The following is a 24,789-nucleotide window of genomic DNA, read 5'->3' as shown; positions in this document are numbered from 1 at the left end:
GTTCCAGTCTGTAGTCATCAAGGTAAAGTGGCTGAAAATTAGCCCTCAAAGAAGCCCTAGATCAAGGGAAACATGGTCACATGGAGTTAGAGGGTGTGGAAATGAAATTCCATAAAACAGAGCAAACATCTAACTAATAATTGTTATAAGACCAGCCACCCAACAGGTCCTGACATCTTGTTCTTTATTGGTATGCTGGTCTAAAACAAAAAAGCACAAAAGGCCTTCTCCGAACAATGTTCTGTGCTTTTCAGTTGCTCCTGCACTCTGGGTCATTCTCTGAAAAAAATTCCATTAAGTAATTGGTTTCTGTAATGACTTCTGCCAAAATTGCACAGTACAGTAGGCTACACCTGTACAGTGCTGTAGTAGAAAACCCTGGAGGATAATAAATTGCAGGGTAAAGCTGCACTTTTTGGCCTGTTAATTGGTGATTTTTTAGGAAGGGCACAATAAATCTGTACGGTAGTGTGAGACAAGTGAGACTTTGCTGTGAATTTGTGTGAATGCATACATGCCATAATTATTCCAAAACAACAACTCCCAAACATTTTGTGAGGCATGCTCTGTAGTCGTATCATTCACTAATGAAGGTGAGGGTAGTGGTACCCAAGTGATGATGTGCACATTCCAAAGGCTTGCGTTTTACAGCCAGTTCGCCCCTCATTCTGTGATGTCAGACTGATTGCTCTGTGATTTCTTTGGAACTGATGCAGCGTCGGTTTCCCCTAAAAATGCTCCAGCATGTCCAACCACACACTTTCCCTGGGTTTTCATTTTTCAGCCACCCTAGATACCTTTTATATCTGTTCCGGACGGGGAGAGTCTTGCGGGGACACCACCACAGCTCTAAAAGGTCAGCAGAAACAATGTGTTGGAACAGGCTAGTGTGGACGAGGTTTCTATGGGAACAAGCGCTCGTTGCCATGGGTATTGTCTTCTGTTCCTTCCTCTGTGAGCCGGGCCAGGTGAGGACAGGTGTGTGATGGCTTGAGCCCCTGGTGGCAGGCAGTTTCGTTACACTTCGCCCTGTTGTGACAGACGGATTGGTGGAGCAGGGTGCTTGTTTGTTTGCTGTGGGGGAGTCCCGCTTCCGTTTGAAGGTACAGGCAGACATTCCCCGCTGGGGGGGGGCCTTCATTTTGTAGACATATTAATGAAAGCTTGTTTTGATGAATTCCCCCTCCTTTGGTTACAGGATGCCTTCCATAATGAGGCTGGTGACAGGTACGTCAGCGACGAGGACAACAAACAATCGCCAGCCACCTTAGGTACCTTGTGATACCGGCAGTGGCAGGGAAGCGTAGTGTGCAGTCACAGAAAGCAAGGGACTCCGGAATCAGGCGAGCAGCACTGAGAAACGATGTGACTCTCCTCCATTTTGCTGATGCATACACTCCACTGATGCTGAGTGTGATCACGTAGAATATAAGACAAAACCCTTAATCTAGAAATTCTAAAAGATTATTTGGGAAAGCAGTTTTTATAGCCTTCTTTGGCTCACAAAAATCTGACAGGGAAAATGTAGGCTTTTAAAAATAGCTTTTGAAGTACCAGCACTTTGGTTTCTTATCCATGATTTTTCAGGCTACTGGCAGTACAGCTGTCTCTGATTGAGCACCACAGAAGCTCAGTGCAGATTCACACCTCAGTGGTCTGTGAAATGTCTTTTCTTCAACATTCATGCTGCTCTCTTTTCATGATCTCATTACCGCTGTTGTGCTTTCTTTTATTTTTCCACTCTTCTGAGCTAATTTATCTTAGATGTGAACAAGGTGCAGTTTTGATCTTAACTGTCTCGTATTGGATGTTAAGAAACCTTTCGTTACTAATTCTGCTCGCTTTCTTGAGGGCCAAGCAGGCCGAGAGGCATGTTAGTTACACTGTGTTTTTTTGTCAGTTTCAAGGAGAAAGCACCTGAGTTTGACAATGGACAGCCTGGCCAGATGCTCAGGCTTCAATGGTTGTAGTACACACTGCAGTTACTGACAACATTTTGTAAGGAGTCATTTTGATCAATGCATTCTGAATGCCACATGATCAAACCAGTGGGAACAAGCTCATTATACATGTCCATTCTACTGATGAGTAGAAGCATCAAAGCTCCCAACCTTAGCCAAAGCTGAATCCACAGACACACACACACACCTGAACCTCTTCATCCCTTACATTATATTACATTACATTTGTTTTAAAGATTCTCTTGTCCAGAGCAACTTCCAACATGTAAGAACATAAGTGTATCCTCTTCTTTAAAACGTATCATTATGGTGGCATGTGTTCATGGGGGATATTAAATATGCATTGCGAAATGTACTGATATATGTACTTCCTCCACTAATACTCAAAATCACCGTCAACCCCCAATTATATATACAAATGCTCAGGCATAACTGTACGATAAAGCTGCTGATCATTTATCATGGAAGGGCCCTGGGTGCCAAATTGCATTCCCTCCTATTTTTGGCAAGGCAGCCGGGATGAAAATGGCTTGAACAGCAGTTATTACGCCCGGCTAAGTGGCTGCAGATAATCTGTTTCGGGGATATGATTGGACGCCTGCCAGCGGGGCTGGAGGCCAATCCCGCGTGCAAACAGAGCATCGCTCGGCTGGGGAATATCAACCGTGGGGACAGATCGCTGTCTCTGAAAGAATAGAGGGGAGGAGAGGACGTGTAATTTGTCTCTGTCAGCAGTCACTGGGAAGGTCTGGTGATTCGGAGAGCAATCTTTATGGAGAATTTACAGTGCAGGAAAACAGCTAAAAAGATGAGGCGGGAAAAAAAAATGTTCCACCTCAGGCACCAGCTATTACCCTTGCTGAATGATTAATGCTGCTTTCTTTTTTTAATGAATCATTCCAACACAACACAACACAACACAGCACATCCTGTCTGTGAGTCATCTGCTGTACCTACAGGATGACAGTGTTTGGTCAGGGTTATTTCTGTTCTGAGGTCAGACATAGGGGAATGTTATCATGCATGTGAGCGTAATATTCCTCCCTATTTCAGGTCATGTTTTCTGCTTCACTTAACTAGATACAAAGCGAAATGTTATACATGACACGCACATAACTTGTCAGAAGAGCTCCCACATTACTGTGAGCCATGACCCATAATGTCATCTTTTCCTTCCAGAAGGTGCAATCAGAGGTCACCTTTTCTTAGTGTAATGTCTAACAGTTATCATTTAAAAATGTGTTTGCCAGTGTCTGGGAAGGTCTCTGGGAAAAGTTGGTAGGTGTTCAGAGTTAACCCCAGGGCATGTGCTCAGTTGGATGTGCGAGCACAAACAAAGTTAAATGGCCATAACAAGGTTAAAACAAAATCACACAGTATGTCCTTGGTTGGATTTTCTCAGAGAACCATTGCAGGTACCTTGTAACTCCTGCTCTGCCTGTTCCCTGCCTGGCATGGCTCTTTAGCTGGCTTTACAATCAGGAGAAGCTCATCCCTATAGGGCCTCATTGACTGCCTGTGGTGTTACATAAGATTTTTTTTTTTTCTTTCCACAGAGAAGAAAAACCTTTTCTCTGCTTGGAACCCAGCTCTACTTTCTGAGCTATTATTAACCTTGGAGCTTGAGGAAATATACAAAGTTACACGTGATGGCCCTCTATACTGTACCTCATCACCAGGGGAGCCAACAGCTGGGCGTGCGCCTCATTATAGTGCTTTTTCTCACAGCGTGGTGGCTGGCCAAGGAATTGCCTGATAAAAGATACCTTTTTTGTTTGTAATTAGGAGTTCATTAGGACTAAATCCTCGGCATAGGCTCTTTTCAGAAGCAACTTCCGATGCTTACATCGGGCATACTGTAAGGCAAACACAGTGTCTTGCTTGTACTCGCTGTGATGTTTAATTTACTCTCAGGTATGACTGATGTGGTTATGTCAAACATACTTTTAATAAGTAAAACAGATAAAAACATTAATAAACACAACAATAAAACCGTAATAATAAAATATAATCTATCAGTGCATGAGGGCTATGAGTCCCCCAGTTTGGGAGCTATTGGCATTGTTTCATGATTTGTTTACTGAGCAAGTGGCTTTATATGTGTTTCAACTTTATGCAGCTGGAATGCATGAGGGAAACATAGGAAGTGTTCCTTTATAAAGGGAACAGTAGCAGAGTGTACTGTACCATTGTTATGCTCTGGCTGCCAAGCCCAGTTGCCTAAGTGCTATACCGCAATGTGAATGTAGACAAGACCAACTGTAGAAACAGTTCTGGGCAATGAGGCTGCTGGGTGGGTGTGGTACTGTGTATTTGTGCTTGGCCAGCAGTGTTGAGTGAGGGAGACGGGGGTGGGGGTCGGCTTGGCGGGGTTTGGGTTTCTTGTGTAGACGGGAGGAGCTGAGGATGGTGTGGGGTTTCAGCTGAGCTCCACTCAGTAAGCTGGTGACGTGTGAATGTCACTGCGCCGGCGGGACAGCGCTGTATTCCACATTAGCACTGAGGAGCGGGGGTGCGCACACATCACCACGGGCGATGACAGTGCTATTTTCCACAGCGGTGCTGTTGAACAGGGAGGCACATGTGTATTTGGGATGGCGCCCAGCTCCCGACACAGCAGTCTAAGCCGTGTTGGGTCAGCGTACGGCTGGTTCTGGGATACTCCCCCACGCACAAGCGTGACGGGCTCAGAGGGTGCTATCCAGCAGTGCTGGCTGACCGGCCGTTTGGGTCAGCAGAACCAGCTAACTCCTCCAGCTGAGCTGAACGCCCGGATATGTCACACACCTCAGGCCTGTGCATAACGTAGGCTCTGCTTGCCACCTTCTTGGCACTTTCTCTGCTAGACACTTCACGGGAAGAGCCACTTAGAAATTCGGGGGTGTTTCCATTCGGGGTGCTTTCACTTGCTGCTGCAGGTGAGAACAGAGCTCACTCGGCTCTCACAGCAGTGAGTTCAGACCGAATCGTATTCATTTGTGATCAAGGAAGTTGGTATGTTCCAAAAATAAAGCATAAGTTTTAAAAATAATTTGCCCTGTTAACTCATTCCTGGTAATTCATTTGAAATTGAGATCCAAGTACAGATAGCGCACTTTCTTGATGCACTGCACAAATGAAAAATATTCAGTATTTGACTCCAACACCTCTTTAAGTGTTAAAACATGAGCATGATAACACGTTCATATTTTCACACCATAGCTTTCATATGTATATTTTTGAAGGGCTTTATGAACATTACTGGCCTTTAAAAGTCTGGAAATCCCAACAATCCATGGGATGTTTAAAAAAAATTGGGACATACATCTTTAAATTGTCTTTTGCTGTAGAGATTTTCAGATGCTTATGTGAAATTTCTCATTACTTTCTAAAAAAATGTCTTTTAAGCTGCTTGAGAGCTTTGTATACATGGAACATGACAATGTTGATAGGCATCAAAAAAATAAAAAAACATGCATGATGCAGGGATGATGTGTAGAGTGATGGTTTCTGTATGTCATGTGATCAGAGGCCTCATGTCTAAATCCAAGCTTAGTTTGGGCACAGCTGGTGAACCTTTTAGCGAGGTACTTTAGTGAGGTACTTACCTAAAATTCATCAATGAAAATTTGTGTGTGAATGCCTGCACGAATTGCTTTGTATATTGAAAATTATGATCAGAATCTAAGATACTCAATCACCCACAGTAAGGTTATCTGTAAACAATGACAGAAACTGGAACTTTAAGGGATTTTCATGATCTAGGACTAGCTGTGCAGGGAGATCTCATACCGTATAACACAAAGTAACCAAATCAGTGCCTTGTTTGCGAAATATGGATGAATTTACCAGCAGGTTGTGCTGAGGGCAAACTTTGGGGGTGGGGAGTAGTGCGGTATAATGGTTTTCCCATCCTGCAGAGGGTGAGAACAGTGCTAGGGTACAAGGTCCAGGATGTGGTGCTATCAGCACCTTGTGCAGGTGTGGAGGACAGGTATAGCATTACATTCTGCAGTGCCGCAGTCCTTCTGCAGCCACCCCTACAGCTGCAAACAGGCCGACATTACATTTACAGCAAATCCCACTGAGGACTTTTATGGATTACTGAGTCACGACAGACTTGTAGCCCCTGGAGCCGCGCCTGCGTGTCTGTTGTACAGGTGCTGTGCTGCTTCAGTATGACCCTCTTGCTCATTATTCCCGGACCAGGCCTTAAAGGAGTGTGCCTAAGGTAAAAATGTGGCGCAGCCCTAAAGAAGTGAAGATTCAGCCCTGCGTGTTTCTGTACACCCGTGTTCTGATATATAACGTGTGCGTTACACCTGTCGGCTCTTGCGTGCTCTCGCCTGAGGCTGACGCGTTGGACTCCGATGTTACACACACACACCTGGTGCTTGTAACCGCGTGCGTCAGTTATCTATGCTGGGGTCACCAGTTCTCAGTGCTTGTTTCATCCCTGTCTAGTGGCTGTAAAGCCAAAGTGAAGCGTTTGTCGTGTGGCATGTGTGCGCACCCTCCTAACATCTGCCCACTCACTCCAACTCATCTGAGTCATTTCTCTCACCCTTCCAGTCCATTCCAACTGTGAATGAAATGCCATCCGGAGGGTGGATTAAGGTAGCTAAGCAGTCTGGAAAGCATTCAGTGTTCTCATTTTGCTTTTTATTGATTTATTTTGCGATGTTTGATGTTTGAAGTTAATTTACCAGTTTAATTCTGCCACATTGTTAGTTTTTAGTTGTACCATTAGGAATGACTCAGTTTCATGTAGAAGTGAAACAATTTATTAAAATCCTTTGGAAAGGCAACAAAGTTAAAAGACAACCAGGTGGAAAAATCCTTGCAGATATCATAATATGCTGTAGAATTTTATTCCCCAAAATTAACTCCTACCCACCTTTACATTAACCCAGTAAAAATCCATACATTACACTTACATCTTGATTGTATCATAAACCAAGGCTCAAATAATTGCTGTAGCAATGCTTATATGATTTGTATTCTGGAAGCACTGCAATATATTCAGTAATGAAAATGAAATGTTTTATTGAATATTCTCTTTTAAAATTACTATGGGTCTCCAAAAAACAGCAAATTCTGACTGACTGACAGGCTGGTAACTGTCCTTTATTCTACTAAAAGCTTACACTCACTCCTTAGAATCTCTAAATTAAGCCCCAAATGAATACCCAAAACATTAAGGTTAGCAAATAAACATAAACTAAGAATCAGCTCTCAGGAACAGTCTTTCAGTGAAAGTAGGGTTGAGTCGACCTGAGTAAGCTATTATTACACAACAGAGAGATGACCTGGCTGTAGTGAGGCTGGTGTACCTGTGGGCTATAGGTGTGCTCTTCTGTCCGCTAGTGGCGGATGTGCATGGATGTGTGTGGATGTGAGGGCTTTTTATGTAACTGTCCTCACATCCCCCCACTGCTTACAGCTCCACAACAACAAGGGCCATGTTAACAGCACAAAGCACTGACAGTCCTTTTATCGGTACATGATTGACATTTTGTCTGAGATGAAATGTTTTAGTTGCTTATATCATGCCCCATCAGTTACCCTTGATCAAATGAATCAAATGGGTCCTAAATGGGGGAATTCTATTCACTAGTACCACTTAGATATAATAATATTTCTCAGTATCATCATCATCATCATTATATGTCATGATAACTAGGCTGAGACAGAAAGATCATGCAAAGGAAAGATCATGCATTGTACCTTTTCTGAATAATGCTTTTTTATTATTATTCTGTAAAGATATTACTTTATTGAAAAAGAATAGAACATCCAAATTGAGTTTCCTTTGAAATGAACTAAATAATTATGCATCGGGCGGCAGCCGTCACAGATGCTGCTTCTTTCTTGGCAGGGACACAAGACCCTGTGAGCCCTCTTGCATTTGGCATTTTATTTCTGTTCCAGCACCTTCTGATGTATCAGATAGGTGTGAGACAGTGTGAGAGAGTCATGTGGTTTCATATGACGCTGTGGATGATGATGGCCATAGTCACTTACAGTTCAGTAATATGCAAACATGAACAGAATTCTGCTGTTCCTGTCTCAACTAACTACATGAACTAAACCTGATTAAGTTATGACTGAAGCAGTCAGCTTACTGATGGCAGCTCAATTAATTTTTTTTTTTCTGAAAGAAGAGACCACCAAAATCCTCAAAAATGGAACAATCGCAGTGCAAATTGTGCTTTGTGCATAATCTGTTCCATGTGCCTGAGCTACTTTTTAGTGAGAAGTGCTGACTAATTCCTACCCAGAGTGCTCCCTGCTACAGAATTAGTTTGCAAAACCAGGCCATCTTGGTAGGACTCACAACGAATGCTTCAGAATAAGACAGGTTTCGCATAAGCCTCTGTACAGACTTTCAGAGATCAAGCAGGTGCACATTTGATTGCTGTGGGTACATATAAAAGCCCTCTGTGCTGATGGTACATATGGATCACAGAATGGCACACCAAGTCTTCAGTCTGGACTGTGTTAAAAAGGCTTGTCCAACCTCCTGCTTGTGTGACTTTATCAGTAACGAACACTCTAGTTCTGCCATGTAGTGGCATGTACAAGCAATGGGATACCAAGGTTCCTTCAAGTTACATGATGTCTGAACATGCTATAACTTGTACGGCATACATGTGAATCAGAGCAAGAATATGCAGAAGTAGGCTGTTCACGCCATATGTTCACATATAAATCACATAGCCCTCCCCATCACTGAACACCTTCAGTTCCCACTGAACGCTATGCTCGCATTTCCTGAATACATTAAAAAGGGTCATGTTTTGTCTTAGCATTTGAATTTTTTTTTCTTTTTCACACAAGCTGGTAGCATTCACTTGCCGAATTCTCTGCCAGTGTCAGTGTATCTTCATGATATTGAGGCTCCTATACACTCTGAGGTGGGTCTGTTTTGGTTCTCTTGAGTGCGCAGCTAGACAGCATCATTTTGACCACCCCCCCCTCTCCCAGCGGCAGTGACCGTGGCACGCCTTGGGACGGGTCAGGGTAATGAGTAGAGACCGCATGTGGCTTAATGGCCGGCCAGCAGTCACACCCAGCGGGAGCAGGCACCCGCCGCGAGTCACAGGGCTCATCTGCATACTGTAACACACAGGCACCTGGGGGCCAGAGAGCAGGCCAGCGCTGCCGAACGCCTGGCCTTTGCAGGGGAATCCTCAGTGGCCTCTTTAATCCTAAAGGGACGGCCCTAAAAACATCCATGCTCGTCCCAGTAGGGAGCCACGCCCATACAGAATGGCCTGTGCACACTTCACCTGCTGAAGGAATTACAGCCATTCACAAATGTGCGTGACTGCTTTTGATTCTGACACATTTTTAATGATGTATTCCACATTTAGTCATATATTGGCTTGTCTCTCTTGATTCTGCACAGGCATCTGCAGCAGCGTCCAATCACATCTGACGAACGCAGCCACGGATCTGCTTTTGCTACCAATATAAGCGTCGGTGTTTTCCTTCAGTAGCGTTCCCATCAAACCAAATGGCAGCCAGCTGCCGAGGAAATGCTATCTTCTGAAACAGTCTCATTCTCTTCCAGACCTGTGGTTATTCACTAATGACTGGCACTTTTGCACTTTTCTGATTGAAACGCACCCGCTGTATGGTCATGAAGGACTCGAGTGGTAATGACACCTAAAAAGCTCTAAATATGCAAATGCCGCAGATGTCCTTGTTATGTCCTTACTGATGACTGTTGTGAAATCTGGAATAATGTGAAAGGCCATATATTCGTGAGCACTGCAGTGTAGGTGCACAGTAGGGCTTTCAACGCCTTTGCTCTGTATGATCTCTGTGCTGTGTGTGCCTTTCTGGAGATCCACTTGGCTTTCTTAACTGCTATACTTTCAATCAGTGCGTTATACCGGTATCAACTGCATAAGAACTGGTCCTTCGGGTTGTAATACAAAGGCAAGGGAAAGACCTCGGTAAATGCTTCTAGATGTCCCACTTTTTGTTCAGACAGAACCTGCTTTCTTTTGCCTGCTAAGTCAGTCCAAGCATTTAAGATTTCTATTTTCATACAAAACTGAGATATGTTGAAATGTAAAACTCCAAATTGTTGGAATATGTAATTATCATAATTAGTGGTATTATACTGTATAATTACATGCTGCTGGGTCTTTGCTAGCAGTTATTCCTTTGACTCTTACAGCTTCCAGATTCCATTTGTGCCATGTGGAGAGAGATTTGTTTCAGTGTCCTCACAGAATGAACAGAGTTTTTGTAGTTTCATTCATTTCCTCCCTTACACCCCTCTCTCGCACAGGGCACGGAACTGGCCGGGCAACTCTATGTCACCATCACCATGAATACGAGCCCATCATGAATATTACAAACTTCCCCCCGGCTGTCGAGCATAAACGAGATTAAAAGCATGCGGGTCGTATGTGCTAGCTCGCTCTTACTCAACCCGAAAACCTTTCGGCCAGTGACTCCTTTGAATTTTAAATGGCGCCCCCAGCTCGGAGCCATCCGCCCCGCGTCCCGAAAGAAGGGCAGCGAATTATTCCACTCTCGCGAGTGACACATCGTAGCCCACTTTAGGATTTTCGGATTTCTCGGTCATATTGAAGCGCTGCCAGCCGAACTGAGTCATTACACACGTTAGGGCAGATTTTAAGTTTACATCTCAGTTTTAGCCATGTGTATGCTGCACACGGAGAATAATTAAGGCTTTTCGGCAGAGCCACGCAGCTGGCCTGAGGTCTGTGCCATGCTAATGCAAGATGCTCTCAGATGGGCTTACATAACCTAATTGTTTTGCCTCAGAGAAAAGCAGTTATCTTAAAAATGGCAGAGCATCGAGAGAGCCAGAATTAATCAAATAAATTCAAATAAACTCCATTAAGTATGTTAATTAATCCCCATTGCTTCTCTCTTTCTCCTCTCTCTCTCTCTCTCTCTCTCTCTCTCTCTCTCTCTCTCTCTCTCACACACACACACACACACACACACACACGCACACACACACACACACACACACACACACACACACACACACACACACACACACTAGTGAGTTCTGCATGCACTCATGTTTATATTTACATTGTTAATTTTAAATTGACTGTCAGCGGGCCAAGCCAAATATAAGGACGTAGAGGTTAAGACCTCCACACCACTGAGCTCTGTCAGAGCCAGAAACAACAACAGCACTGCATATCTACTAAAACAATTACTGTTGTATGTTCGTATTTTAGCACTCCATATCAGCGTAATGCTCAATCGCTGTGTTACTGGCTACTCTGCACCTCATTCAGTATCCAGCAGAAAGAGCTTTTTACAACCCGTACCTTTCAGAACATTTTACGAGTCCCACTAAATGTCATAGAAACTGTGTGGAAAAAACATACAACAAGTACGTTACACAATTAAAAACCACAAATTGCAGCTATTTGTGAGGCCTCTCTGTGCCCCCTGACACACCCACTCTCAGTCCTACAGACCCGGTCAAATCGGAGATGAGGTTCCGGGTCATGGTCCGAGCTTGCTGCTATGGGAATACTGAAGGTATGCATAAAAGTGGGACAGACAGGATAGACTGTTATACTCTTCAGCCAAAACCTCTACAGATACTAGATTTAGATGCTACATCTGGTTCCTTTACAAAACTTTTCATTCTATAGAGTGAAAAATTTGAATTGAAATTGACAATTGCCTCCATTATACCAAAACAAGTTGACTTTTCCAGAAAACCTAGGTAGACATACCTTTGGTGAATGATATTATTTTTGAGAGCAGCCCTCTGGCAGTTTTAACACTATGTTTGACATTCAAGGTTACAATTTCATTGTTGGGGCGGGGAAATACACACACAGTAGTACAGTACAATAGTACTTATTACAACCCTCTGTGAAAATTCAGTCTGGAAAATCAGTCTGGAAATCCTGGCTTCCTCCTTAATAACATAATAACAATTTAGTAACATTTATTCATGTTAAAATAACATTCACAATGTAGTTTTAATTATACACAATGCAGTTATGTAAACTTTATTAAATATTTATTACTGTGTCAAGTCATAAATGGTTACTAAAATGAGTAGCAGGGGGTATCAAAAACAAAAACAACAAAGACATAACTAAGATTATTCATGAATGACTTTAGGTCCATTAATACACTCTTCCAGGGCACTGTTTTCTAAGAAAGCCAGGTGGCAGTGTAGCATAGTGGTAAGGTGCAGGGCTTGTAACTGAAAAGGTTGCTGGTTCAATTCCCCACTGGGGCACTGCTGTTGTACCCTTGGGCAAGGTGCTTAACCCACAATTGCCTCAGTTAATATCCAGCTCTGTAAATACATAATGTGAAAACTGTAACCTATGTAAGTGGATAAGAGCATCTGCTAAATGACAATAATGTAATGTAAAGCCATGGATATCCACAGAGTCTGTAAGGGTTCATCTGGAAGTGTGCAGAAGGACAGGTGTTCATAAGGATCTCCTTAGACCAGCTTGGCATCATGCTTAGACTCCAGGGTATTTCCTGTTAGAGGGCATGTAAACTTCAAAGGGAAAGGTCACAGACATCTGCATTCAGACCTGGGGCTTGTCCCACGCCCATGAGAGGGTGTGCTGTCTGCATGTACTTGTATTTTGGGATGGCGGATGTGTCCACTCTATGAATTAACTTTGTCAAGGTCTTTTCTGGTTCATGTCCTGTGGTGGTGTATGTCACGCCCCATGATAACCAGAGTAGTAGGTAGTAGGTGGGTACATTGTCTTATAGGAAAGATGTAAGTGAATGTAAAGCTCAAATTAGCATTTATCATGAATATCTAATTGGCGCTGAAAATTCACTTACATTTTTCGAGACAAAGTCTTGCAAGTATTTGGAAATAGTTAGCTGGCCGTTCAAAGCACATACCGAATCTCAGAACGTAGATTATGAATACTTTAATGTCCAACAAACTGCTTTCCTTGGGTTTTCTGCCTCATAGAACGACCTTAGAATTCTGGTTCTGTGTAATTCGAATTGCACATTCACAAGCAGAACATTCACTTCATCAACTGACGAAAGAACAAGATGCTTTTAGCGCGCATAAAATTTCAGATATCTGTTAATGATGCAACCATGCTTCTACGGAGTACATCATGAGGTACTTCATGCAGCAATCAGCTTTAATATTGTACGCACACAGCTGTGTATTCAGAAGGCATCCCATAATGAACACCGCAGATTCTCAACTTCATTGCACAAAATTAATCATATTGTTATATAATATCATTATGGTGCTTACTCAGGGCAATTGCATACCTCATACATACATTTTAGGTGTTGTCCATTTATACAGATGGGCATTTACTACAGAAATTCATGTTAAGTACCTTCAAGAGCACATTAGCAGTGGCTCAAACCTGCAAAATGCTGGTTACTTGTCCGGTTCCCTGACTGCTAATTGAAGTCGTTATTTTTAGGGCTAGGAGGGGAAATCCAGTCTGAAGTAGCTTTACCCAGGGGCAAGGCGTGTAGCCATTCCATCTCCGGTAAGCACCGAGGAGCACGTTTGACTTCATGTGCAACGTTAACCATGCATGACTGGGCCCATTTAATTACCGCTCTGTGTATCTTACCCTTTAAAAGGCACCTGGGGCAGTCATACTGTATAACAAAGTAAAACCCATGGAAAGTGACTGGTTGGTCTTATGAAGCAGTCGTGTACCGTATAAATCGTTTTTGCAATGGCCAGTGACCACTGGTGAACCTGATGTTCATTTTCAAATTCCTTTTAATTTTTTTCCCAGACAACAGACAGTGCCATTTAAATATGTTAAATAAAATCTGTATTTTTTTAGGATTATTAGGATTTATTTAGTCTTACCAGTGAAATGTTTCTAGACTTAATCACTTAAAGATAAAAACAATGGGTGACTTCAAAGGCCAGCCATTGATTAACTTTTTGCTATATAAGCGACAGAGATTGTAGTCTAGTTAGACTTAATTTCCCATCACCACCTCAGCACAATATTTGTTCATAGAACATAGCCCTGGCTGTAGATATACTTTCCAAGGACTTAAACATAAAAATCTGGAGTAATTTTACTTGGCAAGAATATTGTTCTTGTGAAACTCAGAAAACTTCCAAATAATCGACAAAATGGAATGGCATACACACTGTACAAGGTGTTTTTGGCACTAAACGAATACCGGAGGATAACTAAATTATCCCTTTGTCAATGGAGTATACAGAGGCCAGTTCCCATTAATTTTCTGTGTCCATCCACTAAACCTCCATTACCAGGGATTTTAATTGTCAGGGACTGAGTCTAGACACCTCCCTGTACCCAACCACCCAGATCTCTGTAGGGCTCGACCCACTGCAGGGGCTGTCTGTCCCAAACAGCTGATTCAGGATAAGCTTGCCTCGCCCTAATCCTTACACTGTTCAGTGTAAAATGTGGAGTCTGCTCCCGAACCGGGGCTCAAGGGGCAAATCTGCATTGTACTGCTGAAAGTAAGCAGAGGTGACCGACAGATTACAGTCATAAAGTACCATTAGTTCTCTAAATCCCTCTCTAACATACTGCTCTCTGCTCACGCAGGAACACAGCAACATTCAGATGACAGAAATACTGATTTTAAATTTTCCTGCTCTCACTCAGGGACAACTGACACACATTACAGATATTCAGAAGTGGACACCCTGGCATCAGAAAGTAAAAGTCCTGCCACGTATTTGTTCCACCCATGCACTACACCAGCTGAATTTTATTAGCACAACTCTTCAGCCAGGTAGAGGAGCTAATTAGTGAAAACACCTTGTTTAGTGAATGGCTAGAACAAATACATGGTAGGACTTTTACTTTCTGAAGCCGTGGTGTCCACCTCTGCAGATATTCTGCTCTCCTCCGTCTCGCTTGGACAACTGACACACTTCAAAGACATGCCCTTTTCCTCTGGTACTTTATCTGATTCAGGGTCTGCTGACACACTGCAGGCAGAGTTTTCCTCTCTCACTGAAAGAGAACTGACATGCATCACAGACACCTCTCTTCTCTTAGGGGCATTGGTGTGGGAGCAGGGGTTAGCAGAATAGCTGTGGGCTGTGGACTCAGCGCCCTTGTGGGACACTGCTATCATATCCTTGAGCAAAATGCTTCACTCTTAACTCCTCTCATAAAAATCCACCCATGCATGCAAATGTAGGATGATGCACAACTGTCTGTACTCCCGAGTCCCTCCGGATTAGAACGTCTGCTAAGCTGATAAATAGCGCAATGTCAAATGCTATGATCTCTGGGATGTTTCTTTAAGAGGTCACAGGGGGTGCCTGCAAAGTGAAATGGACTTTGCAATAAGTAGAAACATGACAAATCTTACACTGTGTTATTCACATAGTTAGCCGACACACCTATCCAGGACAGCTATCATTTTTTGCATGTTTTCCATTTGTACATTACATTACACTGTCGTCATTTAGCAGACACTCTTATCCAGAGCAACGTACACACAGTAGGTTACAATTTTATCAAATTATAGAGCTGGATATTTACTGAGACAATTGTGGGTTAAGTACCTTGCCAAAGAGTACAACAGCAGTGCCCCAGCGGGGAATCAAACCAGCAACCCTTCGTTTACTAGTCTTGCTCCTTACCGCTACACCACACCACTGTCTCAAGGTTGTATTTGCTCAGGAAATTCAGGTCGAGTACCTTGTTTCAGTGTACAGTAGCAGTGCCCCCCTAATCAAACCTGGATTCCAAGCCCAGCTCCTTATCCATAACGGTGCACTCCCCCCCCCCCCCCCCCCCCCCCCCCCCCCCCCCTCCGGTTTGCTGGCCGGGCCTCAGAGGAGGAAAGTGCATGAAAGGACAGAGGACAGCAGCAATGTTGTGGAGCTGAGCAGGGCTTTTAGCGGCCGATGCCATTGTGCTGCCGTGCACAGCTGAGGCCATGTTGTGCTTCACTCGAGCTGAAACAGTCTGTGGAGACGGGCAGCAGAACTCGTCTCTGAGATCACCTCAACCCGTTTCAAATGGCCTTAAAGTGCAACGTTTTCCTTGGTTAAAATATATATCGGTAGATTACCTTAGTTGTTATTTCAATCATATTCCTTTTGGGGGGTTCAGATTTATTTGAAATTTTCGGTAACAAGAGACAAGGATTTGAAAATGAACCAGAGGAAGTTTTTAGTTGGATGTACCACTCCTGCAGCAGCCACTGTGGACATCCTGAAATGCTTGGGAGATCCGTCCATACAGCCACGCTAGATGTCTTTTTATTCAGCCTCTTATTACCTTTAGGTTATCATTTGAGGCCTCTACTTCAGCTCCCACCCACCCTCCCCCAGGTGATTTACAAACACACCTGGATCAGCGGGACTGATGTCAATCATAAAGCTGCCTTTTTGCAAGAGCATCCCTTTAGATTTAAAGTTTAGAGTTAAAATTACCAGCGGTGCATGTACATCCGTGAGCCACTGATGTGTGTTGCTGGGTTTCTGATTACCGACAAACCACTGTTTTTCGGGTTTTTTTTTTTTTTTTTTGGTGTTGCAGAATGTACTTCACCTGCACATTAATGCACTGATCGTTTCTTTGTATCATGCCTCTGCACCTTGACTGATAATGAATTCATTTCAGCACGGGCTGGGTTTCGTTTGTCAGGTCTGAACCGGTGAGTTTGGTTCACACACTTGAAAGACCTCAGGTCCTGTTGCGCAGAGACACCCGCTGTTGTTTTCACCGCTGCTCACCTATTTGTGCAGCGTTATGTAACGCATACTGTTTGTGTGCTTGCAGGGGCGGCTGACACAGCTTTTGTTTGAAATATGATTAATCGTACAGGTGGGGGGGTTCCACTGAAACAGGGCTCTGCCTTGACGTGTCCTCTCGTGGCAAACGGCGGTATCCTGCTTGGGTGAGAGCAGCGTTAGCGTTGGTAAACATACGAGAGAGAGCGGGAGCGTGGGATAGAGAGTCCTCCACAGAGCCACGCAAACATCGGCGCAGCGCCTCTGGATGCATGGAAGCAGGAACCCGCTAAGCCGCTTTTGCATCATTAAATGGACGGTTACATTAAGGCTATAAATAGTCCCCAAGGAATAAGTCTGGCCAGAGGGGGCACTGGAACTCTGGGATGAAAAGCGCACAGAAGGCAGTGTGGTGCCGGGCCCTCACGATCGGCGTGACAATCGGCCGTAGCTTACTCCTGATCGCGTTTGGGTGAGTGCTGATTCTCCGGGCTCGTTTACTGATGCTTTGACACCATCAAAGAGGCTTTGCAGTGAGAGGCCGAGGACCTTCCTTGCAGCTCCGCAGCACCCTGGCGTTGCATGCAGACTCTCCATCTGGCCCTTCTGTTCCCAGATTGTCGTGGCCTTCGAAGAAAGACTCGGGAAATATTGTCTCAAAACCTCTTCCTGTACAGTATGGCTAAGTACTCTCAGTATTATTGTTTCTATCTCATTTTTACACCCCACTTGAATACTGTAATGTGTTGGCCTGCATTTATGTCTATTGTGAGAAATGTCCTACATCAGTTTAGTGCCACTGTGCTTGAATCAAGTGTGTCAAGAACAACATACAGAGAGAATAAGGAAAATCCTTTAATATTTGAAATAAACAATTCTCAGTGGTTTATAACAGCCACATATTTGATACACTATATGAACACAGCTTCAAAGCTGCTTGAGCCATACAGGCTAATAACGGAGTGTTAGTGCCCCCTAGTGGTCATTAGCAAATCAGCACACTGCGTAACTCACGTAAATCAATTCCTCACGTGCACTGTAGACCCCTACAGATATAATGTGTTAAAATCAATGCTAAAAGCGCCGTGAGAGTTCCAAATGAACCTGAAGACGTAATGGTCAGAGTAAATAAACAGATCAACATAAATCCCCCTGTAAACAGTTATCTGGCAAATATACTACATTCTCCGTGTAGCTCCATGAAATTATTCTCCTGCTAATTTGTGTTTCAGAAATTAATATAGTATTCACTCTCTAACCTTCCATTCATGTCACTCTGAAGATCATATTCAGATAATAAACAGCTGAATAAAATCCTTAGTTAAAAAAGGTAAACAAAATATCCAGCTGTACGAATGGATATTATGTAATAATAATGGATAATATATACAAGTCACATTGGATAAGCATCTGCTAAATAATAATAATGTAATGTTAATTGAGAACCAAGCTAAATAGGTAACACTATTTTACCATTTTGCAGCAGTGTGGTGTAGTGTTTTTGGGAATAGAATTTGAATGTGGTATTGTACCCTTGACCCTTGTACCCTTGGCGCATGACCTTAGGTGCTTCAGTAAATTGCCTCTCCCTGTGTAAATGGAAATATGAAACAAATATGGATAACTGTAATTACCTTCACCTGGGGGTGATAGATTTGGCTCAATGTGTCTCTCTATTTGTCTGTCAGCATCAATGTGATGCAATAATGATAATTTACCACTAGAGGACGATGTTGATGTTGGTCTGTAATCTGTAGTCTGTGTCATGGATTCCTTTAATAAGGACATAAGCAATGCTGATTGCATAATTTGCTGAAAGCTGCTACAGTAGTGTCACATCCAGGATTTTAACCTGCCACATTATGCTATATTGCCATGGTGATATTCTACAGCTGCTATACTGAATACTGAAGTATACAGAAGAATATTGAAGTGTGTGTACATACATACAATCTAAAGCCACAATTCCTATAGTATAGCTACAGTTCCTGGGGCAAGACCCCTCCTGGGTTCCTTATATGGAAAAGAAATTAGGTCAAAAATTCATGTAAATAAATCTATCTGTAGATAAATGCCTTTATCATAAGATATCATTTGATGTCAAAGATGTCATTTGTTACCACTTTCTATTTTAGAAGATGATTTATTGATCATTTTTAACTGAATATGCTGAAGCCTTACTATTAGCCTCATTATTATTGCAGTCTTATTATTTAGTCTGTGAAAAGGTGGCTTTACTTTAGTGAAATGCATGTGTTGTCACTATTTTGTTGAGGCGGAGTATGTTCATGGCTGACTTGCATTGAGAGAGAGAGACAGAGAGAGAGAGACAGAGAGAGAGAGACAGAGAGAGAGACAGAGAGAGAGAGAGAGAGAGACAGAGAGAGAGAGACAGAGAGACAGAGAGAGAGAGAGAGAGAGAGACACAGACAGAGAGAGAGAGAGAGAGACACAGAGAGAGAGAGAGAGAGAGAGAGAGAGAGACAGAGAGAGCCACAGGAAGCTGAATGAGCAGAAACACTCCTGCCGTCACAGATCCATGCCTATACGCATACCCAGCTCTCAGGGAGACGCCGGTGAACTGCCACTCTGCGTGCCCCTGCCAAGCTCAGCACGAACCAGCCCGCCATTAAGGCAAAATCATTTACAGCCGTCTCCATTGACATTTAGGAGCCAATTCCAGGATGCAGATATGCGCACGGGAGTCTTGCCAACGTAGAGGAGATTGATGCTGCTTATTATGCAGCATTATATAAGTGGGGAGAAAAATGTGACTCAGCATCTCAGATTACTGTTGGCAATATTGTTTGGAACACAAAGAGGATTTCAACATGTTTGAAAGAACCAAAGAGTTACCTTTTAGGCTTTATTATTTTTCTCTGTTTGTTAACTACCCCCCCCCCCCCCCTCCCAATTGGCAAACAAATTTGCTACAATATTTTTAGGTTTTAATCTGTATACTCCAGAGGATTGACATAAAGCTGTGGCCTGTTTAGATATAACATGCCATTCCAGTCAGTCAAAAAAAATACTGTAATGTGTTGATGGATTGATGAAATATAACATATTTTCCTGTGTGCTACTGCCACCTAGTGGGTTTAGTTGGTATGGAAGTCATGGTAATTCCCTGAAGATTTAGATGTAGTCTTTAGAAAAGTAGCACTGTAACAATAAATATCTCTTAGCACTGACCTCATCCATGTGGAGGGGGAGTAGGTCATTTATGGGTGGTGGAGTCATAAGGCAAGAGCATTTATTGTAATCATAGACCTGCCGCCCGCCACCAAGTGCTTTACAGACTATGAGGGACAGAAGGATTTCCCTTATATTTGTCAGACTTTTTTATCCAGGGAAACTTACAGAGAATTGAATGCATATGAGGTAATTATGCTGGGAAGAAGCAGCTGCAGTCTGGTTGTCTGACTTGTGAAAATGTTCAAAGGAGATAAGAGGTTGCTGATGGTGTCCAGAGTAAATGACACCATGTGTGGGCTGATACATAGATTTGCAGTGTCTCCTGTCAGATATTTAATGATGTACTGTGTGCCATTTCTCCAAGAGTGAGCTGTCCTGTCAATCAGCCAAGTGGTCCAAAGTACTCCGCAAACACAGACACTGTGTTGGAGTACATTACACTTACCAGAGACACCGTGTTGGAGTACATTACGCTTCTCAGAGACACTATGCTAGAGTACTTTGAGCTTATCAGGCAGAGATACTGTGCTGGTGTGCATTACAGTACGTAAATAAATATATAGCTTTATCCTTCTGGACCCACCCCACAGAGACATCAGCTACATCAACGATCAGCTATTCCAAGAAAAAGTCTTGTAGAATTTTAAAGGATAGCACATAGTTAAACTTTTAAAGAAGTATATTTTTAAATATAAAGACAATTGTTTTTCTGTTCGTGAATTTTTTTTTGCAGCGAACGATAGTGTCCCTCGGCATCCAAAGTACTTAGAGTCAGCCGGTGAGCCATGCTAAAAAGCCATGCACCAAAAATTTGGCTGCCAAAGTGCCATCGTCAGATAGAGCACGCCCTGCTGTTGGGGAGGGGGGGGTAATGACTCTGTGCTGTTGGGGAGGGGTGGGGGGTAATGACTCTGTGCTGTTGGGGAGGGGGGGGGGGTAATGACTCTGTGCTGTTGGGGAGGGGGGGGGGGTAATGACTCTGTGCTGTTGGGGAGGGGTGGGGGGGGGGGTAATGACTCTGTGCTGTTGGGGAGGGGGGGGGGGGTAATGACTCTGCTGTTGGGGAGGGGTGGGGGGGGGTAATGACTCTGTGCTGTTGGGGAGGGGGGGGTAATGACTCTGTGCTGTTGGGGGGGGGGGGTAATGACTCTGTGCTGTTGGGGGGGGGGGGTAATGACTCTATGCTGGTGGGGGGGGGGGGGTAATGACTCTGTGCTGTTGGGGAGGGGTGGGGGGGGGGTAATGACTCTGTGCTGTTGGGGAGGGGTGGGGGGTAATGACTGTGCTGTTGGGGAGGGGGGGGGGTAATGACTCTGTGCTGTTGGGGGGGGGGGGGTAATGACTCTGTGCTGTTGGGGAGGGGCGGGGGTAATGACTCTGTGTTGTTGGGGAGGGGCGGGGGTAATGACTCTGTGTTGTTGGGGGGGGGGGGGGTAATGACTCTGTGCTGTTGGGGGGGGGGGGTGGGGGGTAATGACTCTGTGCTGTTGGGGAGGGGTGGGGGGGTAATGACTCTGTGCTGTTGGGGAGGGGTGGGGGGTAATGACTCTGTGCTGTTGGGGAGGGGTGGGGGTAATGACTCTGTGCTGTTGGGGGGGGGGGGTGGGGGGTAATGACTCTGTGCTGTTGGGGAGGGGTGGGGGGGTAATGACTCTGTGCTGGTGGGGGGGGGGGGGGGGGGTAATGACTCTGTGCTGGTGGGGGGGTAATGACTCTGTGCTGTTGGGGAGGGGTGGGGTAATGACTCTGCAGCAGTGTCTCCATCTGCACAATTCAGCCCCGGCACTGCTGCATACAGTATGCTGCTGCAGATCACACTGATCCAACTTAATGCCAAAAGGACGCAGCCATCGCTCAAAACTTACAGCCGTGCATCTTTGGGAGCGGCCTGGGGGCCGGGCGGGGGGCCATCTGTGCACCCGGGGGGGGGGGGGGGGTGGATCTGTTGCAATAACTGTTGCAATGGCTTTGTGCGGGATGCATTAAGAAATTGTGAAGACTGGTGTCATGCACATAGGGTGCTGCTTGGCTCTGCTTCCTGCATCAATTACCTTGAAAGAATGCAGATGAAAGGAGCAGGCATTTTAAAGGTATACATCATTCATGAGAGAGCAGCCCCATCCATTCATCACTTAAGCCCAGAGAGGTCTTTTTAATGAAGGCCTGCCTGACTGTGTCAGCAGTCAGGCCAGCCAGCAGAGGGAAATGGGAACTCCTTCTGGGAAATCGCTCCTCTGGCGGGTCGACCCACCCTTTCTCCTATCAGGGGCTGAGTGTGTAAAGAGTAATGACCCACCCGCTGAGGGTACGGCCATCAGTGATCAATGAGATGCAATGACCATGCATTACTCTAAGTGCACAGGAACGTGCAAATGTCGACAGCAAGCCTTCTGCTAGCAGCACAACATGAACCTTCCTGAGCTCAGTCAAGCCTGTACAGCGCTAATGCTCATCAAATATATGGGTGATCAGAGGAGTCAAATGGAAGAATGGGAGTGTTTTGATGAGCAAAGTGATAGAATCAGATTTATACTCAGACATGTAGGAGGACAAAAACTGCCCTGCAAATATTGTATGCGTGTCATGTTTACAAAGCCATAAGAATGTCTTACATTTCTGTTATTTATTTGTAAGAGAAATATTTTCCTCAAAATCACATGGCCACCATTGTTTCTCTGATGATGATTTGTGTGTCACATGATTTGTGTTTCTAGATGAAGATATTTCTTCTTAAAATGAGAAAAAATGTAGGCCAACCTTTGCATGCAAAAGCTCTGAAGAAAATAAATTGCATACAGTATTATTTCATGTTAAAATATATATTTTAAATTTATATTTTATATATGTGAGGGTCCTTTCATCTTTATTCAGGTATACTTTTGTTTCTCTTTCCATCCTTATGGCCATATCTAGTCTAACACAATTTCTCTTGTCTTTCAGATCCCACTGAAGTGGAGCTGTCATGAACCATCATCTGTGCCAGAAACCTCATCAGTCATCTCATGATCGAAATACACCCAATCAAAGACTGCCTGTTCGCGAATCTGTGCCTTTAACCAGTCCATTACCGCTTCGTTGGACATTGATTCCCTTAGGAAATCTGCAATGGAGCATACAGTACACACAGACTGCCCTGTTGGAATGACTAACAGAAACTTTAGCCAATTGAAAATTTCCTCCCATATTATGTGGGTGAAACTGGACATGTCGTCAGTGATGCAAGTTTTTTGGAGTCCAAACTTTTATGTGGAAAAAAAATCAATCATGCTAGTGGTTACTTCATACTGAAAAATCCCTCTATGTGCAATATCAGTTGATATTAGTGTGAAGTTGTCATGTGCAGGTAGACTTTTGGATGACTTTACTCAGTTTGTTTATTTTTATAATACCGGCATTTTTCCTAACATATTTTTCTAAAAAGAAAGTTCTACCCAGTGAAGTAAAAAAGGGAGTGTTGGAAAAGCACACGCAGAGCGGCAGACTTCTGCATGAGCTCGAAGTTCCGGAGCTCATGCGGTATCCCATCATGCACTGCGCTCCTCTCCTGATGAGGGGCAAAGCCATGCTCTCTCCCGGCGGCTCTCAGGTGTGCTTGTGTGCATGTCGTTTCGATGTCCCCCCGGAATAGAGAGCGACCTCAGGGCTTTGCCTCTGTCGCGCACCTCCACAACACACCTGCAGCCGAAGAGAGCATCAGTTTATTCCCTGCGAGCACTTTGCTTTTACACACACAACGCATGCACGCTCCGCTCGGATTGGTCCGAATACTCCCACGTGACATGACTGGACCTTAATTACAAAGGAACATTTTTTTTTTTGTGACAAGAACAGGCCATCCAACCTACCTTTGCTCATCACTTTGCATAGACGTGTAATAGTAGTGAAAACCTTTTTGACCAATCAGATACGTGCCCGTTGTCTGCAAAGAGAAAAATCAAAAAGTTCAACAGTACATCAGGGAGATGGAACCCATGGTCAGAAGCCATTTTGACAGTTTCTATCTAATCTACCTTTATGTGGCCTGTTCTTTTTTGCTGAACATCAAGGTGTTTCTTACTTTTTTTCCTGCATATCAACACATTTGCATGTGTGTGTATGTGTGTGCGTGTGTGTGTGTACACGTGTGTGTTTGAATGGAGGTTTACAGATATATTCTTCATTACTCAATGTTTTGTCCCAGTTTCTTTACTTGTATTTGTGAAAGAAGTATCTTTTTAGCTGCTATCCTTGTACTTTGTAAATGGGAGGCACCCTTATTCTTGGAGAGCTGTGATTATGTTGAATGTGTCTCAGCGAAAAATGACTGGATTGCCAACAATGCAGATCACCACGATTGCAGCAACGCGCTCCGGAGAATTTTTCAGCCCAGTGATTGACGCAGGCCTGAATCACATGATGCCCTGCTCTATGGCCATTCACATGGGACGACATCTTGTTCATATTAACCAAGTGATAAGAGATCACCTCATTAAATTCCTGTTCACCAGTGGTTTCCTGACTTTTATATTATGTAAGATTCTGCAGATATATCAGTATATGCATTTCCCTACCAGCACACATTAGACCATTTACACTGATAGAAAATTCATTTCAAAATGGAAAATGATTTCAATTTTCACTGTTTGGTGATCACTTTTGAAGATTTTAAATCACAGTAAATACACTATGTGTGATTTTATGTACATTTTTAAAATGTATTTTTAAGAGTGATGAGTAACTTTAAACTTTTAAATTATAATGGGAAAATAAATGCATAAATGATAAGCACATTGAGTAGGGAGTACATGAGAACATTATGTTTGATTGAGTGTCATTACACTGTTTTACCCTTGCAACTCCTGGACATATCTCAAGTACTGTCAGGGGTACAAATGTCCTAGTCTGGGAACCAATGGGGTACTCTGCACTGCATATTGAGGCAAATGC

The 24,789-nt window shown here is 43.8% G+C and overlaps 1 long non-coding RNA gene across 1 annotated transcript in view; it reads left to right on the top strand.

The window, feature by feature from the left end:
• Positions 1-24,420, top strand: part of LOC118770326 — a 40,909-nt gene extending 16,489 nt beyond the window's left edge. The window contains exon 5 of the long non-coding RNA XR_005004553.1: positions 22,804-24,420. This is a non-coding gene — a long non-coding RNA (uncharacterized LOC118770326). The remainder of the gene's footprint in view (positions 1-22,803) is intronic.
• Positions 24,421-24,789: the final 369 nt, after the last annotated feature.

The sequence above is a fragment of the Megalops cyprinoides genome, chromosome 23 (genome assembly GCF_013368585.1).
Source record: "Megalops cyprinoides isolate fMegCyp1 chromosome 23, fMegCyp1.pri, whole genome shotgun sequence".
Lineage (NCBI taxonomy): Eukaryota > Metazoa > Chordata > Actinopteri > Elopiformes > Megalopidae > Megalops > Megalops cyprinoides.
This window is presented reverse-complemented; position numbering and strand designations above follow the sequence as displayed.